The following is a 24,360-nucleotide window of genomic DNA, read 5'->3' as shown; positions in this document are numbered from 1 at the left end:
ACCCCTGGGAAGAGTAACACGATGTGCGTCTGCGCTCCAGGCCTTTACGGTGGCAGGAGGTGGGGGTGGGGGGCTGGGCTGTTGGTGCCCAAGCACAGCAGCGCATGGCAGAACCTGAATATGGGAAATGCTCTGACCTCTGACCTGCCGAGAGGGTTAAAATAAGTAAATAAATAAATAAATAAATAAATAAGTTGGGCAGTGATTGCAATGAGATGAGTGGCAATTATGCAGCGCTACCTGGACATGTGTCACCACCATACTGTCAACACAGATGGTTTCAGACAACATCTAATCTGGGCCACATGGCTGCTCTTTGATCAGACATGACAGTGAGATATTCATTGCATCAACCAGAGGGCTCAGGCTGACACTGCGGACAGATACGAAGCCCAAACAGACAGAAGAATTGTACTACATATGCCTACCTGCATACATCCTGGCCAAGCCACTTTTGAATTGAATTATATGAAGCATGTTAAGCAATAAAATTAGATTCAAGTCTTTTCATTAAGTGAATCTTGAAGCAATACAACCACTTTGTCCTTACTCAACAATTTGCTGTTTGCCTTGAAGATAGCAGGGTTGTTTTTTTCTTTTTTCTTTTCTTAGCTGCTTCTTTTTAGTGCAGTAAAATGCACAGTCTGTTCAATATGAGGTAAGTTTGCAGTTAAATGACTGCATTTTTATGAGATTATCTGAGGACGGCCAAGGCCTGTGCTGAATTATCAGTTTTAAGTCAGTCTTCTGTGGTTCTTTCAAATACATAGAAGTTGACATGAATGATGACGAAAAGGTGGATCAGGCAGTTATGCGTATTTTTCTTTTACTACTGTCATTAATTTAATGACACAGACGGACAGCCCAGCGGGCCCCAGGGAGTACAGGGAACAAGTCCAGCTGACTAGAGGAAAGCCGGATATGTGTTTCAGACCCCAGGACACGCGCTGAGGCGGTCCAATTTTTAGTGCATTGGGACTTACTCAGCCTGCCCCTCTCCCCATGTGGGCGGTGAGAGAGAAAGAGAGCAAGAGAGAGTTGGAAATAATTTGGTTCCAGCTCTTTGTGCTCACCATGCTGGCTCCAACTGTTCATGTTCACGTCAGTGCATCGTAGCGCATGAGGTGTAGTGTGCGATTTATGGTGTGTTTTGCGATACACACTGGTCAGGAAGGCACAGAGCGGCCACGGTTGCCAGATAAATGTTGCGTGTCCAGAGTAGTGGTGAAATGAGGCTTGCTGAGTGAGTGTGTGTGTGTGTGTGTGTGTGCGTGGAGGCATATGTGTGGGATGTGCACAGGTTGATGCCTGACCTGTAGTCCATATGGTTGCCATTAAACCTGACATTATCTCTTCTCATAACAATGGGAGATCAGAGGGATTTCTGTTGTGTTATTACTGTCATTCTTCTATATTACAGAGACAATGAATTCCTCCTCTATGATTACTTCAGGATGAGGAATGCTTTGAGGAGATGCCTCATCCTGGCTTTGTTTTCATCATCCTTCATGAAATCCATGTTGATGCAGCAGCTCTGTGTTTTGAGCCGTTGGCTCTGCTAGGTTAAATCTGGCCTATGGAATACAGATCAGCCTTTATAAACTGAAAAACCCCTGCATATGCTTATTTACATGAGCAGAAGGGATAGAAATGTGAATTTAGCAGCAGACCAACAAGGATGACCTGTACGAAATCTCAAAGTCAGCTTCTGCGATTGAAGCTTCAGAAAACATCAGTAAAAATCAGTCTGTCATAGCATATCTTTAAATAATTCAGAACAGGTTTACATACAGCCATTATGGGCATTAATGCCACATTAATTTTGAACTTCTAAGGAGGCATTGAATATATCTTTCTAGACTTGAATGATTGTGCAAATTTTCTGTGATTTTCACACACACACACACACACCCACGCCCGCCCACCCACCCACACACACACACACCCACACACAGAATAAATAAATAGCAGTAACAGATTGCACAAGTTTGAATTCTTTAATCCGCATATCAAAATTATTCATGCTCAGACAAATATGCAAGGAGGGATGGTCAAGACCTCGCCTTGCAGCTCCAAAGATCAATGATCCTGAGAGCTGCTGGAGGGAAAGCCTCACACAAGGTTCAGCGAGAAACAGATTGAGATGTGCAGCTGTGACAGAATCCCCTCGAAAACAAACTGATCTTAACTCTCATGAGCCTGGGGATGAGAGAATCTGCTTGCCGTTTCACATACCTCTTTGAAGAATCCGTCTTTCCAGTTGTTTTCACTCGTCTATTTCTGTGCCTATGTAATAGCCTACAAAATGGCAGTCTTAGTGGCAATCAACTTCCCCCGAGAGAATCAGTTTGCCTCCTCCTTACATCCCCGATGCCTTTTGTTCAACCGTCTCATCAGCTCTTTCATAAGGAGAAGCAGATATGAGCGCATCAGTCATCAGGTCCCATCCCCTCTATGAGCTTTGGGAAGCTTTAACACCCAAATAACGTGCTGACAAAGACAGAGCAGCAGGTCATCATACAAATCTGCTGCCGTGGGTTTTTGTCTTAACCCTGCTACTGAAATAAAGCAACAACAAAGTGTGTCAATATGAAGAAGAACCCACTGGATTTACATCAGGAGCGGCGGAGCTATAAAGTGAAATAGATGTGCCGAAAAGAAGGGAAGTCTTCATAGAGTTGAACTGCAGCAGCGCTGGATTTCTGTTCAGTTGTCTGTAGCAATTTCAGACCAAAGCTTTTCCCCACCAATCACCTCAGGCTATCTTAACAAGATTTTGTATCCCATAAGCTACAAATCCAGCTCAGATTTATAACCCAGAGCTGCTTTTTTTGTTTGTTTTTTCTGTTTCTTGCTCAGCTGACCGGCTGGCCGCCACAATAATTTCGATCATAATGAGGTACAGCTTCAGCTAATTACCTAACAGCTGTGTCTCGAAGTTAATCATACGTTTACATTCCTAGAAATAATAAGAAGTCCCCACTCTGAGGGTGTTCCTCCTAGTAATGTGTTTTAATAGCACTAAGTAATGGACCTCTTATCTCATTTGTGTGCAGAAACCATCTGTTTAAGCTACAGATTGTGCTCCTCTGTGAATACATCATGCTTTCTCTTTACTCTCGGAGCTAATTAGTATCTGGAGGCGGTACGTGTGCTGGAACGCCATTCGCTACTGGCCAGGCTCAGGCAGATCCCAGGAAAACCTTCCCATGAAATCCCTTTTGTATTAACACAGGGATGACACCACACAGGTGTGTGTGTGTGTGTGTGTGTGTGTGCTCCAGGGCAGAGCGTGCAGCCTTCACCCGAGGTCTCTTTCTTGTGTGTGAAAACCTTCTTATGCGTACAGCCTCTCGCTGACACTCGGGCCACTGGTTTTGCACATTCAGCCGGTTGTGTGAACCCAGCAGAAATATCGACATCCGTGCATTTTAATTACCTTCACACCAAATTGCATTAAAGTAGTGATTAGCCAATATTTATTTATTTATTTTTTGTTTTTCACAAGTGGTGACTGGGCAGCGATCCCAGTGGGAGCAGACAAAAGAGAGTTGCAGCATGAGGCACAACCAGTCAACCTGCATGCTGCTACCATTATCTCCCCCATTCGATGGAGCTTGTCTGCTTTCATTTTATTTCAAACAAGTCCTTAGTCCCTTCTCATTCTGGATTCATGTCCATTAATTCCCCTTCATTGAACTTTCTGTCTTTATTATGCTCCACTTTCCCCTGTTTCATTCAAGATAGCGTAGTGATTTTGATAAGCCTGAAGCTAATCCCCCCCCCCTCTTCTCTGATATTATTCAAATCTGGTTTTTGTCCATTCAGACAATAGCCTTAGATTCTTACCTCACTTTAAATGGGAGATGTTGATTCCATCTTTGTTTTTTTTTCCCTCACAGCTTCTTTTGCTCCCCTCATCTTCGCCCCTACTTCTCTTTGGTTCCCCACTGCCTCTGAGATTGTTTCTGATAGTCTTCTTATTGCTTACAGCGGCATTTAGCGCACTATCATGCATCTATCATTTCATCCCACACTCTCTCTATTATCCTTTGACATCCTTTGTGGCTTGCAACAACCCCACCACACACATATTTCATCTTTCTGTCTTCATGAGGACTTTGCATTGAGTTCCATTCCTTTGTCATTGTTTTCTACATCCTAACCCTGACCATTACCCTAAAGCTAACCATAACCTGTACATGGCAAACCCTAAAACAAACCTAAACTTAATCCACACCTTAGTCCTAAACATAAACTGTAACCCAAAAACCAGCACTATTTTTTATGGCATAAATGTGGATCATCACAACATATTATTTTTTCATTTTAATAATTGGGCTTACAACATTAGAATTGCTAAAACACACATACCATTCCTGAAGTAAAATCTGATAGAAAATCTTTACATTAAAGTGAAGAAATTTTTTGATTAAATCAAACATCAAACATATTTACATATCTCTTGCGCTAAGGATCATATTGGGAACAAACACTGTCTTTATGTGACTGGAAATCAGCTGACATAAAAAAATGGAGTTCAAACAGACCTAGACATCAAAGGGAAGACTGTTTGATCGAGAAAAAAAAAGATTTTTTTTTTCCATTTGCTCTGAAGTGTAAAAACAAACCTCCTTTAAACCCAATTTCAAATCACTTTCTCATTGGATTTATTCTTCTTATGTCAGAAAATAAACCTTTTTAGCTACAGTAACAGTAATTTATTCTTTCGCCCCATTGGCAAAGAAGAGCTGAGAAGGAAAAGAAAAAAAAAAGCTTTTGAGTGAAATCAAATTGCCCTCTTGAAACCAAGATAGAGGTCCTCAGTGCTGAAAAATGATTTAAATGTCAAAATGTGCAGTTTCAGAATATGGGAGGTTTTTTTTTGGGCTCCGAGCAAATACATGGCTAAATTAAAAACTGCACAGTGACACAGCTGCTGTGTGTCTAGCGGACGAAATTTCTCAGAAACAGCGGCGTTCTGTTTTAGTGGTAGCAAGAAATGACTTTTTTTTTCTGATGCTGGGACACAGAGTGATGCCACAAGGGGAGGGCAACCCCTTCTGAAATGCACTTTAGGCTGCTGTCTGAGTGAAGATCTGTCTAAATGACTGAAACTGACAATCCCTCTGTCAGCTGCGTGTCACTGACGCGTGCACACGGCAGAGCAGAGAGAACAAATGTAAGGCTGTGTGGCGGCGCGTCGTGTCCGAACCGTTGTGTCACTGGCGAGGGGAAGTGCAGAGCAGCTCATCGGAAAACTCACAACAAATCAGAGCTGGGTGACATGAAGGCGTGCACCTGGAGACCACGCTTCGTGCCGAGAGACTCGCTTTAAGACGGCTGAAGCCAACGTCTCATCTCAGGTATCAGGCAGATCTCCCGCCTGTGGACACTTTTCTTGCCCAATATTCCTGGCACGGTCAGCCTCACTGGACAGCTTTAAAAGGGAGTCTTCCTGTTTGGAGTAACCGGACAGATGGTTTTACTGTGTTCATCATGGCCTTCTCCAACGTTTCTGACAAAACAAAAAAAAGCTTTGATCAGATTGTCCTTTTTGCATTGTTCACGCTCAATATGTTTTTCCTCAGTGCATCATTAACACCGCTGACAGATTGAGAGTGTGACCCAGGCAGGGTTAGAGGACAAAAAAAAAAAAAGTTTGTTTTACCCACTGCTGATGTTGTACAACTCGCTGAAAGTGTTTTTATTTGAGCTTACATGCTGATAATTCAAACAGTTTCAGCATGAGAGCTCCCTAAATGTGCCAATGAATATTTCATAGTGTGCTAATTTAGAAAATAGACAAAACAAATCAGGCGGTGAATGCTGATTGCTCTCTGAATCTCTTGAAGGAAAGAAGACTGTTTTGAAATTCACAGAAAGAAACAGAAGCTAAACGCTGTGCCATGCAGAACAGAGAAGTCAGGCTTGTATAGATGCTTTGTGTCTATATTTTTATATCATTCATGTGGTGTAAGCAATAAAAAATACATATGATGATATTTTAGCAGAGAATCTCTATTTTCTTTTCACTTAAAAGTGTTATATATTTTTCAAACCTGCTCACAGAAGCCATTAAAATCAGGTTAAATTGTAAAAGTACAACCACTCTAACTTTTTTCCTTCATGAAGAATTGTGTTTAAATGCTAGGGCAAAGCAGAAGATGTTGAGTCTTTGATTAATTTTCCATGTAGATGGAGCTTCTTAGTTAGAATTATTACATTTTCAAAACATAAAAATAAACAAAACAAATCAAAAACGACAGAGTCCTCTTACAACACCTCTTCCAGTAGTGCCATGGAATTTCTCTACAATCATCCTCCAATCAACTTCCGTGCCCCTACTGGGAAAAAAAAGTATCATCAGAGCATGATGCTGCCACCACCATGTTTCACAGTGAGGTGAGGTGTGTTCCAGGTGAAGTGCAGTGTTCACCCAGAACACTGGATGGATTGAAAAGTGCTCTCTGAAACGTTGTGTTCCTTTTTCTTCATGATGCTGTTTGTTCACATCATGAAGGACAAAAAGGACAATTTGATCAACTCTTTTCAATGCAAATCACATAAAATCCTAATCAATTACATTCCCATCTGTGGTTGTATTGTGTCAAAGCTTGGTGGGCTATGCATATGTTTTGCAGTGTGCTGCATAATGTACATCTAACACACGTAGTTAAAGTCTGTGGGAGCTGCATGTGTGTTTGGCTGGAAAATTGTGCATACCTCGGTTTCCTGTGTTTTTAAAAGAGCCGCTGTTCCATGTCCTGACCTCTGCTAAGTCAAGTGCGAGCTATGCAACCTGCCAAAACATTTCTTGTAGGTCATGTTCATGTTCACACATTAAGGGGAAATGTGCAGACTGTTGGAGGGCAGAAAGAGAAGAAAAACATGCCTCAAAGGTCCAGGGTGGTATTTTTGTGTCACGTTTCTCTCCAGTCTGACTTTTTTGACATTTTGAAGAGGCTTCGTCTCCTTTAGTTTGAGGTAAAACGCTGTCCTTTAATAATTTCCTTCATTATACAGTTTACCATGTCTGGATGGGATTTCTGAAAGATGCTTTAGCCAAATGGGAGATGTGTGTTACCTCCAACAAAGTCGGAGTAATTAGGACAAATGAGGCCTTGGGTTTCTCTTTGTGTGTTTATTTGTGATTCAAGGGCTTATTGTATGATTACTTGTGTGGATTGGGGGTTTTGTTGCATGAGGCTTCCTTAACGGAGATCAGAACGGACTCCTCTCTCTGTGCATTTTTTCTTTCCAGAGCTTCTTATTTTTTGTTTTTTCCTTGTTTTCTCAGAAGATCCCGAAAGCTTTCTCATGCAATTCACAGCAGAGATGGTACCCAGCCAAAATTTGCAACGTCCCAAAACCCGAGCTCCTGTTTCCGGCAACAAACTCCAAACGCAAAGACAGGTCTCCAGCGGAATCCAAACTAGTTATTTCTTGGAGGAAGAGGACACCCCTGCTCAGATAAAATCAATATTATCAGCTTTAACTGGCAGACTTCCTCAAACAGGTGGGATGAGAGAAACCGAATCCATAGAGAGGCTGTTAGGATAAAGAGAGTGGAGATAAGGTAAGTGTGGGAAAAAAAAGAGGCAGGAGCACACGTGTGTTTCAAGGACAGAAAATGAAGATGCCTCTTTTCACAGATGACTGATAATTGTGTGTTTTGTCAGATAAAATTTCATGCAATATCTGTCTGCAATTGGTCACACTCATTGCCACTCATGGCCACAGTTGCACAAACCAGCGGTGCTGTGTACATCAACATCGGCCTTCCTCTCTCCCAGGGTGCTATAAATAGGAGGAGAGAAGCCCGGGGCTCTCAATGTAATGAGATTAAACCAAACCAGCCTCAGCTTGCACTGTTTTATTGAGCTTGATTTCAGTTTCTATTCCATATTCCAGTATGTATATTGAAGATATTGATTGTGGCTGCTGCCTCTGCAAGTTAAACTGAGTTCATGGAGGAGCCTTTTGCTCAGGCATGTATGTTGTGTTGGTTTGGGAGGATGTGTTAATATGGGAAGGCCGATAAAGGCACAACTGAGAGATGAGTGATAATGGGCAAGACTCGTCTTGCACCCTGTAGGGCATGGCACATAAAGAGGCACTCATCATCATGGTAAAGTGTTTGTCACCATGCAGGAACTTCATGAAGCGTCTACCTTTGACTCGAAATTAAATCTCTTCGCTTCTTGTCTTTTTACAGCCGTTTTTCCTCTCTCCCTCTCTCTTTTTCTCTCTTTCTATCTGCCAGTGGAAAAACAAAAGCCAACCGCAGTACGAAGGGCTCGCGCGCTGCATTCGTATAAAGGAAGACGGCGAGTCGCTTTGGCACAATTAATTGTGGATGCCTGTGCGTGAGCATGTGTTTGGGTGAATGCTTCCTTTTGTGAGACGAAAAAGTGTCTGGGGACACGCAGAGTGGGAGACGTGCATTCTGTTTAGACATACTGCCGACTCTCACAGCCCATATTCCGAAAGTCTGACATTTTCAGACGGTCTGTTCGACTCTGACTGCTATTTCTATCACAAGCAGGGTTCATTACCAAGTCTCAGCGTCTTCCTCCATCATATCGCCATCAGTTATGGGGAACATGGCTCCCCATGTTCAGTCAATTCTCTGCTGATAAATATATTGCAAGTCACTAATCTCCCACTTCTGTTCCCATTAGCAGCAAACAGTGCACTATCATAACACCGTGGACAGGTGAAAAAGGGGATGGGGAAAAACAGCAGCACAATCTATCTTCGAATTTAAAGCCACCATGAAGATGACAGGAAAATTTTCATCACTTACAGCTTTTTTATGGCTTTCGGTTTTTTATTCAGTCTGAATTCGGCTACCGGTCAATAAGAGAATGATTAGTGGACCTGAACTCTGTTTAGGTCTCTATGAGACAAAACATAAGCAAAAAAAAATAGCCAAAGTTTTGTTTGTCACATAAAGTGAAAACGGAAGAACAAAGCAACCAAATGAGGGTAATCAAAGTTCTCGTGCTTTAAAAAGAGAGCGAATCCAAACGAGGCACAAGAGGGCAGGGAGCAGCATGGCATTAAAATGACAGACAGATTGACTCATCAGACAAGCTCCGCTTTAAGGCAATGGCCCCGAGGCAGTTTTACCATAAATGAATCTCTACTGACAAGCCTGCCTTTTTCCTACTAATGCAATCTCATTGCTATCCAGGATAATCATGCTCATTTCCTTATTGTTCTCTAACTAAAATGACTGTCCCAAGTAGTGCCTATTATCATTTTTTATTAGCATTATAAGAGCAGTCAAATGCAGTTCATTTTGTCTTAATCTTTTCCGGGTACACTTTATGAATAAATTAATGCAAAACAAAATAACAAGATAAATAATTCAGCTTAAACAAAAAATAAGATTTTTTTGTTGTTGTTGTAAAGTATGCTATACTGTTTTTTTTAAAGTGTTGATAATATAAATATGGACAGATTTATTGGGATTGCTGGAAAACACATGTTTTGAAAAACTACTCTTCCATTTTAGCAACAATGTCTTACACTGAAATATAGATATATACCATATATATATTTGTGGAGATGTATTTATTTTAAAGGAGAATCTTTAAAATAAATGTAGTCAAAGCGCTTTTTAGCATTCATACCCCACTTTACACTTTTAAGTTGATTACATTTAAAGTAATTTCTGATTAGTAATTCATGACTTTTTGTTTCCCTGGGGTATAAATATGATGTGACACGTTGGCTGATTTGTCTTATCTGCTGGCCAACAGGCAGGATGATAAGCCAAGTTTTTCTTTTGTCACTAGAAACATGGTAAGTGTGGTAAAAACAATGTCAAGAGTTCACTGTTAAAAAACTGCAACAAAGAGTGGCATCTTGACATCACCACGTTTCCAGAACAACCATTAGGCAACATGCCAAACATTTGTTTGGGGTCGATGATAAGCTGTTTCTGCCCTACATTTATAATGTAAACAGGAGAAGTTTCCTATACTCTGATTGTTCTTTTTATTGCAATGTAATTGTGCTTTGGTCAACACTGAGCTCTCCACGTTGCTCTGGACACTTACTGTTAAGTGTGGTGGAAGATGTGCAATCCTGTGGGCCTGTTTCTCTTCCCAGTGAACTTAGTCAGAGTATGTGACGTCATTGAATCGAAGTCTGGTAGTCAGTGGCCATCTGTCTTTGTAAACAAGATCATGATAAACAACATATTTCGAAATCATTAGACAAAAAATCAGCTCTTCAGTCCTGAGACATAAAAACCTGTTTACCAATTTGTGAGCTGAAGAAAAGAGAAAAGTCACATGCTTGTGGTGGGGCTAAATGTATGACAGCAGGAGAAGCACTAGCAATGAAATATACACTGAAACTGGACACAAAAAAGTGTTTATATCAGCATGTGTTTAAGTAATTTTAAAATACCAATCAAAACTCTTACTTCCTATTTTGATCAGATTGACATAACATATTATTTCCATTATGTAACTCTTTAAAGCTTTTGCTAAATTTGACCTTGAGAGGAATCTTTCCCCATAGCGCTTATGTTTTTACCACTTTCTTTTCTCAGGCTGCAACAGAACCCTTCTTTATATTGAATCTCCTTCCTCCACTGAGTTCCATCAAAATTTAATCTCAGTTTTAAATTGATCTCCTCACCAGAAGACAGGATGAGAAACTTTAAGGCTGTTACAATTTGCTTTATAATGTTTTACCACCATTGGCAACATAATCTGTCTTTAATAAAAATCTGAGTAATTGAGTGAAATCCGCCTCATCATCTATGTAACTGAATTGACTTTAATCCCCCCCAGCACAATTTATGCATAGTGCTTTATATCAAGTAAAACATACTCGCTCTAGACACTCATTTTGGATATCACAATGCACATTAATGAGAAAATAATGCATGCGTAGATGTAAACATGTTTGATCCTGCTGCAGACTTGCAAATTAAAATGTGCACTAAAGCAGAAATGTGCACATACCAGCTCGGTCAGAACTCTAGCAAGTCATCTGTAAATTTGAGAAGATGAAATCTGTTTTATTTTCTGTTCTCATTTCTGAAATTATAACCAGAGGAACAAACTCATTCAATGAAGGAATCATGGAACTGAGGCAGTTGACTTTATAAGTCCAGAACAACTTCGCCTGCGGAGTCAAAACAGAAAGCATTCAAAATTACAGCTGAGGGGACAACAGTTAAATGAGCATCAATACCAAGACAAAGATTATCCTCTGCTGTGCTATGTCTGATGGGGGAAGCCTTTATTGGATCATTTGTATTCTGCTAAGAGGATCAGGAGATAAACACAGATGTACAGTTGGAGTATGGCCTTTCTTGGCTGTTATCTTCAACAGACTTCGAAAACCTAAAATGGCACTTATTTTCTGCCAGAGAATCTGAATGATCTATTAATACTTGTTCATTTTGTAGAGTTACAAAAGAAAAGTTCTCCTGGTCTTGATCAGTCATTTTTAGACACATCTATCTCAGACAACTGAAGGTGAATAAAAGCAAACACTGTAGATGTATTTTTTTATTCTGTTGATGTGAGGTTGTAACCTCTAGCCATATAAATGTTCTTCCTTTAAAATAACAAGAAAAACTGTAAGCATGTTTTATGCATAACTGAAGCATTTGGCCCAAAGAGAAATAACTTGTTCTAAGGGGAAATTCCACATATATAACTCTGATATTATCAACATAAACTTCAGTTATAGCTTGGGAATTTTGCTGAAGTCAGAATGTGTTCAGATGCTGCAAGAAGTTCGACATGTGTCTAGTTGCTTTGTTACCACAAAGGATGTGTCCACCAGTGGTGAAGTCAGACTTTTAGTTGGTTATCATACTTTTTTTTTTTAACACAGCCATCATAACATTTTTCCAGTTTGAATTTTATTAGCACTAAATGTTTGTAAGCTTCATCTCAAGCAATGTGGTGACCGTAAAAAACATGATGCACTGTGACATTCATGTTTAATTCAAAGCACTGGTGCGCGTCGTAACAGAGCTGCTAGCATGCCTTTAGATTCTTAATGCTGTTATTTAAAAATGGATATAATGACTGTGACAGCTGTCACATGACAATTAAATTATCATTCGAATCTGTGGATCCCCTCAGGCCTAAAGGGTGGACTATGGAGTTCAACCCAAAATCTTTTTTTCCCCCTCTTGTTTTATCCTAAAGCTGTTAGATTTTAGGCTTCTTCACACCGTTTATCTGCCAAAAGACACGGCCTGCTGGTGGACACAGTGGAGCCACATAATTCCTCTAAAGAGCCATGTAATTCCCTGAGGAGTTAGCTGAGAACATAACAGGCCTGAAAACAGATCAAATAGTGGACAGGAAAGCGGCTAACATGCTGGCAAGTCAACTTTAAAAGTGTAAAGCTGTCAGTGTTGTCCTCTCAGCTCATCTCTGTCAGAGGTACCCTCAAAGTGTCCAAAAAAGAGGGAGGTGTGACTTTATATTTAATGCTTAAAAAAGGAAAAGAAGAAGCTCACAGCATGATGTTGAACACCTAAAATAAGGAACAATGTGCAAAACAGATAAGCAGGAAGAAATTGCTCAGCCTTGTGTTCAGGCACAACATCAACGCGTTACGGTACGATTCAGAGCGTGAAGCTAAATGGTCCACATCACATGTGTTCAAATCGACCTTGAACACTTTCACGCTCGGCTGCACCGAGCCCTGCATTTATTTTTGCATCACATTATATCCGTAATTATCTATCATTCGGGGGTAATATTCAGCAAATCGCCTTTGTTCTGGAGAAACGACTATGATGAATGGGATGCCAGGGCTGCTTATTAGGCTGCAGTTCATATCTAGATTGAATTCAATATGACAGAATGTGAAATTGTAGAAATGATATGGAAATTTTTGTCTCATGAAATTCAAAACAGGGTTTACGCTCCCAAACCACCCCCCAAAAATAAAAAAGGACTCTGTTTTCACATTTTACAGTTTTAGTCTTTCCAGGTCATCAGACAAAATATTCGTCTCAGACATGGGTAAACTAACAGGTATCCAAAGTAACCTGTGTATGAATGTGATTGCACAAGCTGATTAGATCTGTAGAATTAAAAAAAATTACTTAAATGGATCTAAAGAAACAACAAATCATGCCCAGGTCTAAAGAAATCACAAACAAAAGAAAAATAGATCAAAAGTTCAACAAGTGAGAATCATTATCCACAAATCAAAAAAATATTGTAATTGGTACCAGAACAAAGATGCCAACCTACCTACAGGTCTCATCTAGGAGATCATATAGAAACCAATGCAACATATGAAGCTCTGTAGACTGATGAGACAAGAGTAGAACTTCTTGGATGGTGCGTGTCCAGTTACATTATTTCAGTCAAACGTGTTGGGAATAATGTTGATGGTTTGAAACTGGATGACCTGCTGTAACTGGTAGAACCAGGAATTCAGATCTCTTCCAGAAAACCCTGAAGGTCGGCTTAAGCTCATCTGCACTTGCATTATGCAGCAGGAGAGTGATTGAGAGCGATTTGGCATGGTCCGGATTTAAATCCTACTGAGATGCTGTGGGATGACCTTAAAAAAGGCCCATCGTGTTTAACAGCTCTCAAATGGGGCTGAATCAAAGCAATTCACACACAGAAGAGAGGGGCAACATTCCTTCACGTAAATATGAAAGACTCATTGTCAGCTAAGGCAAAGAGTTTTAGGTTTTTACTTTCTCGCATTGGTGCAGATTGGATTAAAGAGACTTTCTTCCTCAAAAAAAAAAAAATCAAGTTAATATCTGAAAATTACGTTTTGTATTTGAATATTATTTTCTAATTATCTGAAACATGATCAAGAAATCCATAAGAGAGAAAATACATTTTCATAGATAGATAGATAGCAGACTAAGTGAAAACAGGATTAAATTCACAGTCTGATGGTGGAGAGGAAGGAACAGTGCCACAGTGACATAAAGGTAGCTCCCGATGACTCACACCTCTCTCTTTCTTTTCTCTTTCTTCCTCTCTCTCCCATCTGGAATAAAATAAAAAGACCAGCAGCTCCAGCCTGCAGAGAGTCAGTTACGGGTGATGTGCTAAAAATACTGCCCCTCGTGTGGGCTGGTTGGGGAGGACTGGTGGGGCAAATGCACAGCGAGCCAGGTTTATGGATTCTGGCTGAGATGCCCGTGCTTTCCCCGCTCCCCGCACTTCCCTACTGCTCGTGTCTGTCCTCATCGCCTCAACATCACAGCGTTGCACTAATTGGAGTTTGTCAGCACACCCCTTGACTTTTTAAGAAATCTGGTCACTTCAATTAAAATCTAGTTCATTGCACCTCCTTTAATCTTTCTGATCTGTGTTGCTTCCTTCCATAAAACCTCCCACTGCTTGCATTTCCTCGCAGAGAAACTCCATTAAGTGTCAAAAGTGAATCAATATGATAAGATTGCTCTCGCTGTTATAGCATGGTTACTCTCCCCCTTGAAGAGTTTTTGTCTCTTCGCTCCTAATTTATCTGGAAGTGAGTAGCAGGAAACCAAACAGAGCACCTATTGATTACATCTCTCCATCTGTCATTTCTGCGGATGGTTCAGTTGATCCATCTGTTTAGCTCAGCTTCCGTCTCAAGTGGAGGAGAAATAAAGTGGAGCGTGTGTAACTAAAACCAACCAGCAAGGTGGAACAATGCCCATTATACGACTTGCTCTACTGGTTCTCTTACCCTGCTATTTTGAAACTGGAACACTGGTTAAGAAAAACAAACAAAACACTGGGGTTCGGGAGTCACGACTCTAAAATACTTACATTTCACACTCAACAACCTCTGGGATCGCAGGGTGGGGAGGGTTACATTTACATATAGAAGGCTACAGATCTCAGTGGAGTAATAAAAAAATTTGAAGAGTGACTTGGGAATAGGAAAACAAGTGTTTCTGCTGCTGCTGCTGCTTGTACTTTTACTGAGCTGTAATGAATCATTTTTTGAGAGAAACCAGTGAGAAAAGAGAGAGAAGGAGAAAAACACAAATAGAGGACAGACCCATATATAAAAAGAGAGAGACAGAGAAAGGAAATAACCATTCTGTCAATCTAGGCCGACCCTGTTGCCCCCCACTGTATAATATATGCAGCAGACAACAGCAAAATAGCTGGCAGGGAGTACAGGCGGTGAATTTTTAAAGAGGTAGATTCCAGCTTTGAGGGTTTTTAGAGAGACCTCAGAATGCTCAGTGCTTCTTGAAAAGAAAAAAGGAGGACCCCCCAATTTTAGGAGGTTGCATTGAAACAATCTTTGATGCTCAGACTGAGGAGGAAATTGTTTGATTTCTAAGAAGTTAAACTGCGCTGACACCTGAAGCGACTCCTCTGACCTCAGCCTAATTGAACATGTGTTTTATTTCCCGATGACAGCCTGGAGGCAAAGAGGCCACGTGACGAGTGACGAGTGAGGATGACTGCTTTTCAAGCTCAGCATAGCGAGAATTTATGACCAAAATATTGCATGATGGCTACTTTGACGTCTTAAAACACTTCCTACACTTGCTGTGAGTTTACATACACTCATTAGGAGCATGAAATAAGCCTAAGATTATCGTGGATTATAATTACACACACAGACTTCTCTTGGTCAGTTGCACATCTCATTAGCATTTTCCTCAACAAACTTTAGCTGGATATTTGACCACTCATTTTGGCAGAATTTATTTAAATTGGTTAGTTTTCTGTGCAGAGTTGATTTTTAAGTTTAATAACCAAATTCCCAATGTCGTCAAGTATTAGGGCGTTAGTGGGGCCCTGTTAAAATACATAATTGGGTCCAAGTTTCAACTATCTGACCCAAACTGCAAGGACATCACAGTATTTGAAAATCACTAAGGCTCACCCTTATATAACTGGAAGATGCTGGAACACCAGCAGTCATACTGGCCGTCTCTTTTACCATACCACTGGGAACTAAACTCCGGAGGTTGTTAAAATATTCCAGTGAGAAATGCGACACTCTCTCAAGAAGCCCAATCAGTTTTCACTTCCTGTTATGTAAGCAGATGCGACTTAATAAGTTTGTACGTGTTGTGTAAGCAGTCATCAATCCTCCACCACAAATTATTTTTATGCTCGTTATGTAAGAACTGAAATTTAATCTCCAATGTGTCCTACTGGTGAAATCTATTGTAATGTATGTCAGTTTTCAATAAAGTATTGTCAATGTGCTATATACATTATATATATATATATATATATATATATATATATATATATATATATATATCATCAGACATCAGACATCTCAGTCCAGAAATGTGCAGTCCTTGGCACAGCCAAGATACTGCGCAGAACCCTCAAGCTCCCAGGCCTCTGGTAGAGGACCCGAGCTCAGAGGATAAGAACCACCCGCGGTGGGTGAGAAGGGAATTTTTTATATATATTTATACAGAGAGAGAGAGACATACAGACACATAGGTACATCTAAAAAAATAGAATGAATAAAAGTTGTAAAATAGTAAAATATTTCTTGCCACTTATCTTAAAAAGTGAGACTCTTATATCATATGGAATCGTCACACATATAGTGGTATATTCCAAGGCATTTTGTTCTGTAATTTTGACGATTATAGCTTATAGAAAATGAAAGCCCAAAATTCTGTATCCCAGAAAACTAAACTACTTTAAAGGATCAGGAAACCTTTGGAGGTGTTTTGAGTTAATAAGCTGATTAGGCTATGACACCATGAGTTTCCAATAATGACATTTTTCAAACAATTTCTCACTCTGGGTCAGTACTCTGCACAATCATAGGGAGGAGTGCTGACTTGACAAATGTCCAGAAGACAGTCACTGACACCCTCTGCAAGGAGGGTAAGTTACAAAAGGTCATTGCTGAAGAATTTGGTTGTTCACAGAGTTCTGTATTATAGCATAATAGCAGAAAATAAAATGGAAGCAAGATGTGTGGTTGAAAAACGTTCCAAAGGAACAGGGAGAACCCGTAGCCTTGAGATGATTGTTAAAAGAAATCCATTCTAGAAGAGCCAACACACAGAGATTGATATTAGACGTGGGCTACAAATATTGCATTCCATGTTTCTAGCCACTAAACCAGAAACAGGATGAAAAGTGAGTTGCCAGAGGAACTGGTGCATTGCACAATTTGGGTGGGGTAATGAAGCTCATTAAATTCACCTCAAATCAACAGTTGGACTGATTAAAGCTTGGACATATTGGGGGTTCTGATATGCCCAAACATATATAAAAGTTGTATACAGATGGGTAAAACAGACTAACATTAAGCTTCCAAAATGATTTCCCCTAAGTCACGACTGCAGCTTTATTGTGCATTTCTGAGCTGTTCCAGCAAACCAGTCGAGTGAAATGAGCTGCACTGTTTGTAATGAGAAATAGTTAAATATCCATCCAGATTTATCCCAGAAGCTTGTCAAAGTCAATAAAAGGAATGCATTTGCATAATCAAAACCTTGTACATCTAATCACAGTTTTAAAACTCATAGAAGTTCTTTGTTGTATAATCATTCCACCTTTGAAAAAAGAAGGCTTTGATAAATCCTTAAAAACTCCAAATTATTATGCCTAGAAACCTTGTAGTTCCTGCACAAATAACCCTAGCGAAACACCAGAACGGAAATAAATCATCTACATTTTTTGGACTTCATTGTTTTCATTTACATGTTAACACTCATCACCTTTGAGTCACAGAGTAGGTCGTGTCACAATGGTACAACTCAACAGAGCTGAAAGTTGAGCAGCCTGTGAAGCAGGCATTGACAGAGCATGTCGGTCTGCACCCGAGGAGAGACTCCTGAAAGCTTCCAGGAGTTCAGAAATCTGAACTCCTGGTGATGTGAAGTGACGGACGCCTCCGGTGGGTTTTGAGGAAGACAGAGTAGAAGACAAAAAAACCCCAGCAAGGCCCAGATTCCTTGAGTGAGTAAAAACACATTGCTAAGAGCAATGTGAGTGAGCCACCAGGAATCCTGGTGGAATTTATTTATTACCGTGCTCTTTAAAGAGGCATTGCTGTGGCTGTGCTTTCAGTGTGTGCAGGTCCTGCTGCTGTGCAGAATCAAGGCTCATTACCCCGTCCGGTGTATCCCATGAACTAAATCCCTTTCCTGTGGCATTTGCCAGGTGTATGATAGCAGCCAATCCCTCCGTGCTCTTCCTGAAAGGCATGTGTTTTGCACTTTCACAGTCTGTGCCCGGCTCTGTTTGGCAGGCCAAAAGCTAGGTTGGTTATCCTGTGGGCAGGATAATCTGCTGTAATCTGTCGCTCTGTGATCTGGACAGAGCACAGCGAGGGCCTGGACGAGTGGGAGAGGCCATGGGTGGGACAGCTCGGGGGGCGGGGGGCACACACAAGGGAGGGTGGAATCAGGTCAGGGCTGTGACGCTGGGAAAACACTGACTTGTTTACATTAACTACATTATCAGACAAGAGCGGAATAAACATCTGCGAGTTCATTCATCTTTGAGGTTTTCTTTTCTTTAAGATTAGATTGTTCACACAGTCTAGTTTTCCAGTAAAAGGTGGATCTCTTTGCGACATTGGAGAGCGTGGGGGCCGGGGCTGAAGTGGATGTGAATTTTCATCAGGGTTAGCATCGTTTTCATTTATTATCTGAGAAAGTACGTGTGACTCATCAAAGACTGACGCTTTTCATCCAACTGGGTGAAGGAAGAGTCTTTCTCTCTTCCACACAACGCTCACAGAGGAGTATTTGGCAAAAGGATGAAACTGATTCCGAACCCTCGAGTTTCAAAGAGTTTTAACATTATGCACTTACGGAGAAAACCTGGAAACAGAGGTAAACCTTCCCAGGAGAGGTGTACCAACCACAATTACTATAAGAGAACATCAACAACTCATCCAGGAGGTAAAAAACAAACAAACTACAGAACTGTAAGCTTCACCCGCCTCAGATAACACCACTTTTCATGATACTACAACAAGAAAGAGACTCAACAAAACGGCATCCGAGGGAGAGCTCAGACGGGGAAATCATTACTGAACAAAAAGAACACAGAGTCTATTCTTACATTTGCCAAAAACATATTAATGAAGACTTAAGGGAAAATATTCTGTTGACTGATGAGACAAAAGTAGATTTTTGTGCTTTTTGTCCACCCCGTCTCACTCATGCAACCGTGTGCTGGGAAGAATTGCTAAAAGGATCTTAATGCAATAGCTTGATTATCATAATGAGCATTCAGCAACAGGAGCAAAATAAGCCACAAGAGTCAAATTCATGGTTATTAAGAGATGTTTTTTTTTTATTTTATTTTTCGGAGCAAGAGATTTCTTGAAAGATGATAAAATATTAATAGATTCCAATAAATTCTGGGATTTTAGAGCAGCTGCTGACCAACTTATCAAAGTCTCATTAGCAGTCTTCCCGGGACTCCCTCCGACTGTTTACTTCCGCTCTTTTGTCCTGTGTTTTTCCTTTTCCCCATGCATGTCAAAGGATTATTTCCTCCACTCTCCGTGTGGCTTTAGTGGCCAGATGCCCCTCTCTTTACTCATGCGGAGAGGCGCCAGCATTCCCCTCAGAGCGCCTGCTCCTTGTGCATCCTACTGTAAATGTCGGCATTAAATTGTAAGCAGGCTCGAGCGTGGCTGCGTCTCCTGTGTGTGCCCAAGAAGCACAAAGGGCAAGCTGAGGCAAGTGGACATGGTGAGCCCGATCTGGACGTGTCATTTGAGATGTGTCCGTTGCTGGAGTGCTGCCCTGAATCGTTCCCCTGGCTGAGAGTGCTTCATAATAATGATTTTTTTTTTAAAAATGCTAATGTACTTAAAAGTCGTGAGGATGACTCGAGCTTGGCAACAGAGTACAGCCGTGATTATATGGTCAACCTATAAAAGGAGCGCACTTTCCCAATTTGCAAGTCCTCCCTCCTCTTCCCTTTCCCCCTGCCCTCACTGCCTCCCCCACAGTGGTAGCAATCAGCCAGGTGCTAAATGCCAGGGTGAGGCACCGCTCATGGGTGGGTGGGGGCTGAAATTGCACGTGAAAATAAGCATCTGTGCTTGCTTGGCAGTGTGGGAAGCAGGGGAAGGAAACAACTGTCATTCTGCACTGAGACTATGGATTATGTGTGTATGTCCTGTGGGGAAAGACCACGGGATGGACTCAGGCAGGTTAATCATTGACTTAGTGAACTGAGAAGAATGAAGGCTGGTGAGGGGTGGGGAGGGGGGGAACAGAACTTATTCATTTCTTTTTTTATATGTAGTTTAAATGAATGAGGACTGGCTCACCCCTTCAGAGGAACCTGATCATTAGCAGGGAACAGTGAGAGGCAGAGATAGAGGAGCTGACACCAGCCAGACTGTTGGGAATTAGCTGATCTGGCAGCCCTGCCCTCGCCAGGGGCTTTTCAGTGATGGTAGTTAATGAATAATCAATGGCAAGAGAGGGTCAGTGGAGGGGATGTATGTAAATCTGCTCTACACTCTCATATAGACTTAATAGTTTAATTAAACTAATCGCTGTATTGACTCAGGGCTCCAAAGCCCTTTGAAGCCTGCTGTATTAATGACATAAAATCAGGCTCCCTCTTTTGTTGCAGAAATGTGTGCTGAGAGGAGACTAAATGAGCCGCCGCTGCTGTTGCTGCTGTTGCTGCTGCCGCCGCTGCTGCTGCACAGTCCAATTTTCCCCGGCTTATTCTGCATACAAGAACTCTGTGTGAGAAGACGCACGGGGGTAATTTAATAATCACACCAAATTCTAACCTGCACAGAACGCACCCTCAGCCAAGATATAATGCGCCGTGATGTAACAGCATGGGAGCACACACGGCAAATGAACTTTACATTTTCCGAGTCAGCGGCTGCGTTTCTCAGTCATGCAAAAGAAGCCACATTATCCATTATCACAAAGCTGTCTCTGGCGTGCGTCAGAGATGCCTTTCAGGTAGCATGGCAACATGGGAGACGGCAGCTTTAATGTGTTCCTCTGCAACCAGACGGAGACAGTTTGTTATCTTCCACAAGGAGTCAGTCTATTGGCACAAATCCCCAGTCCCTCTGAAACCTCTGATTATCATATGATTGTCCACAGCGATACACTCACATGGTGAAGCCAGCGAATGGGGAGTGCAAAGGCATTCGCCAACTTTTGTATGCTTACTTTTGTAATAACCACAAACTACGATCCATTTTGTTGAAATTGCGTGTAATACACAAACAAAAACTAGTGGATGTGAGGCAAAAGTAAAACGATACATGGTTTTCAACATTTGTTTCCAAAAAAACATAAAAAGTTCTTGACAAGAGGAGCAGTAATCAAAAAAACACCCAAGAGGCCCATAGCGACTCGAGAGAAGCTTAAAAGCTCCACAGTTCAGGTGGAAGAATCTGTTAAATCATGTTTTACTTTAGTGTTTTATAAAAAATATTTTAGCACAAAGCAAATTTCTCAAGAGTGCTATTCAAACAAATTGTAAACAATGCAACAGATCACTGAATGCACTGTTTTAGAGATTAGGGGTTGCAACCAAAAAGTCCCTGTCTGCCATAAACTAACTGCCGGAGTTACAAAGGATGACTTAGATCAAACCACAATGCAGTGGAATCCTGCAAAAAGCATGCAACTTACTCTATTTTTTTTCTTATATTCAGCAGAAAATAGGAGATACCTTCTCCACACAACTTCCATTGATGAGACGTGCAAAAAATTGCTAGTACACTTGTTCTGGGGACAACTGACAGATAAGCAGTTTTTTATTATCTGGTGCTCATGCCTCTCTGAGCAGCTGCCCATGTGGTCCATATCAGAAACCGCCACTGCTTCATCACAAAGCAATTGGACAAAAACTTCAGTCTCCGGATTTGCAAAAAAAAAAAACACCTACAGCTGTAACCTCTGCAAAATGGGCTTCTTTATTACTTTTTTTCCTTTTTCTAGATTTATTTGACATCTATAGATTTGACAAAATGTTGAAAACCTCAAAAAAAAAAAAAAAAGAAAGAGAAAAATTCTTTTGCAAAGCACTGTGTATGAGTTCATGCATTAAAGCTGAAGAGTTGTGGGTGCACCTATATGAGAAACAGTGAGGAGTGTTTTTGCTACAGTATTTCTGTGTGTGTGCATACAGGGGTGTGGATGAGTCACTTTCAGAGGTTTCATGAGTTAACATTGAGCGGGGACTCTGTATTTAGCAGCAGATAGAATAATTGTCTCTTCATCAACTCTCCAGAGATTACAATAGTAACTGTCAAGTGAATCAGAATTCTTGACATTTTTTAGTCTGTCATTGAAAGACATTGTTCAATCAGACTTTGTGTAAGGCCCTTTTTGTGTGTGACTTTCCAAGACGAGCTCTATCATCAATCCCCAGTGTGTCATATAAGCAAACGGTAGTTACCCTCACTAAGAGAAAAAAGACTAAAAAGAAAGGGTAAACTCTTGAATGTGCAAGGCAGGAGGAGAGGAGGAACAGCTTGACAAGGCATCTTATCTTCACTGTGTTTCTTACTGTGCTCACGCTTTAAGATGCTTGCTGAGAGGTAGAATTCATGCAGCAGGTTTTATTTTTTATTTTTATTTATTTTTTTGCTGGAGAAAGGTTTCTCACAAGACATCTCATTTGTGCTCTCATGTGGTTTGTGCAGAGTATATGAAGATGTGAACAGCTACAAAAAAAAAACAACAACAACAGAAAAAGCAAACACGGGCACACTTTAAAATGTCTTATCTGTATTCTAAACACAAAGCAAAAGGTTAGCGCTGCAACCAAAAACAAAATAAGAGTGATGTTTGGATGGAGTTTTCCACCATGATGGACGGTAATTAGATGCCAGGAAGAGTTTAAATTGACTTTTCTATTGGACTTAAATCTTTTTGGAACACTACTAACCTCTAAACCTACATGAAAATGTCTTATATTTCTAACAACTAATCTGTAACTTCACATAAAAAGGTTTAATTGTCAGAAAGTAACTACAGCGTGCTGAGTTGGAAATATTCTTCAGAAGCGTGAATCATTTCTACAGTAAACTTACCCATTATTTCTTGTGCAACCTGCCACTTTTTTTTGTTCTCAGAGGAAATTGCCTCATTCCCCAACATGTTGTTTCAAAATGCCATCCTACCGGCTTCTGGGGTTAATCAGGTTGCTACAGAGGTATTAATCAATGCCTGCTTTTATGAAAGCAATAAATTACATCTCAAGAGGCTGTACTGAAAGTGAGCAGGAAGTAAAACCTCACATGTAGCAGCTGTAATCTTTTTTTTAGTACCGTTGAAGCAAAATGTTTGGGTTCTTTTAAAAATTTTTTTGGGGGGTGGTGGTATACAGCGCAATATACAGAGCTCTGAAAAAGTATTTTCTGTTATTCTCACACCGAAATGTTTCAGATCATCAGAAATTGTTGTCATATCAGCCCATGATTACTTTCTTAGAAACAAAAACTATTTTCAGATCATGATTTCGTTTAATAAAGGAGAAAAAAACTATCCAAACTAATCAATCTCTATGTGAAAACATTATTTCTCACTCCATTAAATAATTACTTAGCAGTAATTTACATGCTTATTAGTAAGTTTTTCCGAACCACAGCTACTATAGCCAATTAACAGCTGTAAGAATCAAGAAATGACTTAAGCTTTAGAACCTGTCTGATAACATAAAGTAGGTCAGAAATGGTTAAAAAATAATATGATCATAACAAATATAAAAGACAAAATTTTCTGACATCTTTCAGTCTAAAAGGGGTAGCCCAGCTATTTCTGAGGCTGATCAACAGCTTTCGGCCTGTTGGTCATCAATCCAGCGCAAGTCAGCAGTTGAATGTCTGAGAAGCGAAAATAAACCTCAAATGAAGAGTTTGCTGTGACCTTGAAAAGGTTGTTCCGGCTTGACAATCCTCCACTGTTGCAAAATTAAGACAATCTTGCAAAGTGGATCGAATCAAAACTCCTCCACAGTAATGTCGAAGGCTCATTCTGTTTCTTTAAAGCAAAAACATGATGGCAGTTCTTGCAGTCGGCCCACCCAGCCGTTAGACTCAATGCTAACCTGTAGCCTACACAGGAACATGGCTGCTTTTCCCCAAACACGAGTGATATGAAAACTGCATGTATGTTGCATTCTTTCAAACACTTTTCACAGCACTGCATGAGTTCATTAGTCCCAGCTTGAGAGTTTTAACCACTTATGGCTACGATATAATCGGTACATTACTTGTGGTGAATGCTATTTCCAGGTCTAAATGCTGCAAATTGAAAACATTTAGGAGCCAGACCGTCTGTTCTCATCTACAGGCCAAATAAAATGCCTTAGGTGAACAAGGCTGTTCATGTCAAAATACAAAAAATGTTTTGGGGACAAACCTTGCACGCTCTTTGGCGGG

At 40.7% G+C, this 24,360-nt stretch overlaps 1 protein-coding gene across 1 annotated transcript in view; it reads left to right on the top strand.

Annotated features, from left to right (window-relative positions):
• pde4a (phosphodiesterase 4A, cAMP-specific) overlaps positions 1-24,360 on the top strand; it is a 46,009-nt gene that overhangs the window by 1,572 nt on the left and 20,077 nt on the right. The gene's annotated exons all lie outside the window — the stretch shown is intronic.

Source organism: Xiphophorus couchianus, chromosome 16, assembly GCF_001444195.1.
Source record: "Xiphophorus couchianus chromosome 16, X_couchianus-1.0, whole genome shotgun sequence".
Lineage (NCBI taxonomy): Eukaryota > Metazoa > Chordata > Actinopteri > Cyprinodontiformes > Poeciliidae > Xiphophorus > Xiphophorus couchianus.
This window is presented reverse-complemented; position numbering and strand designations above follow the sequence as displayed.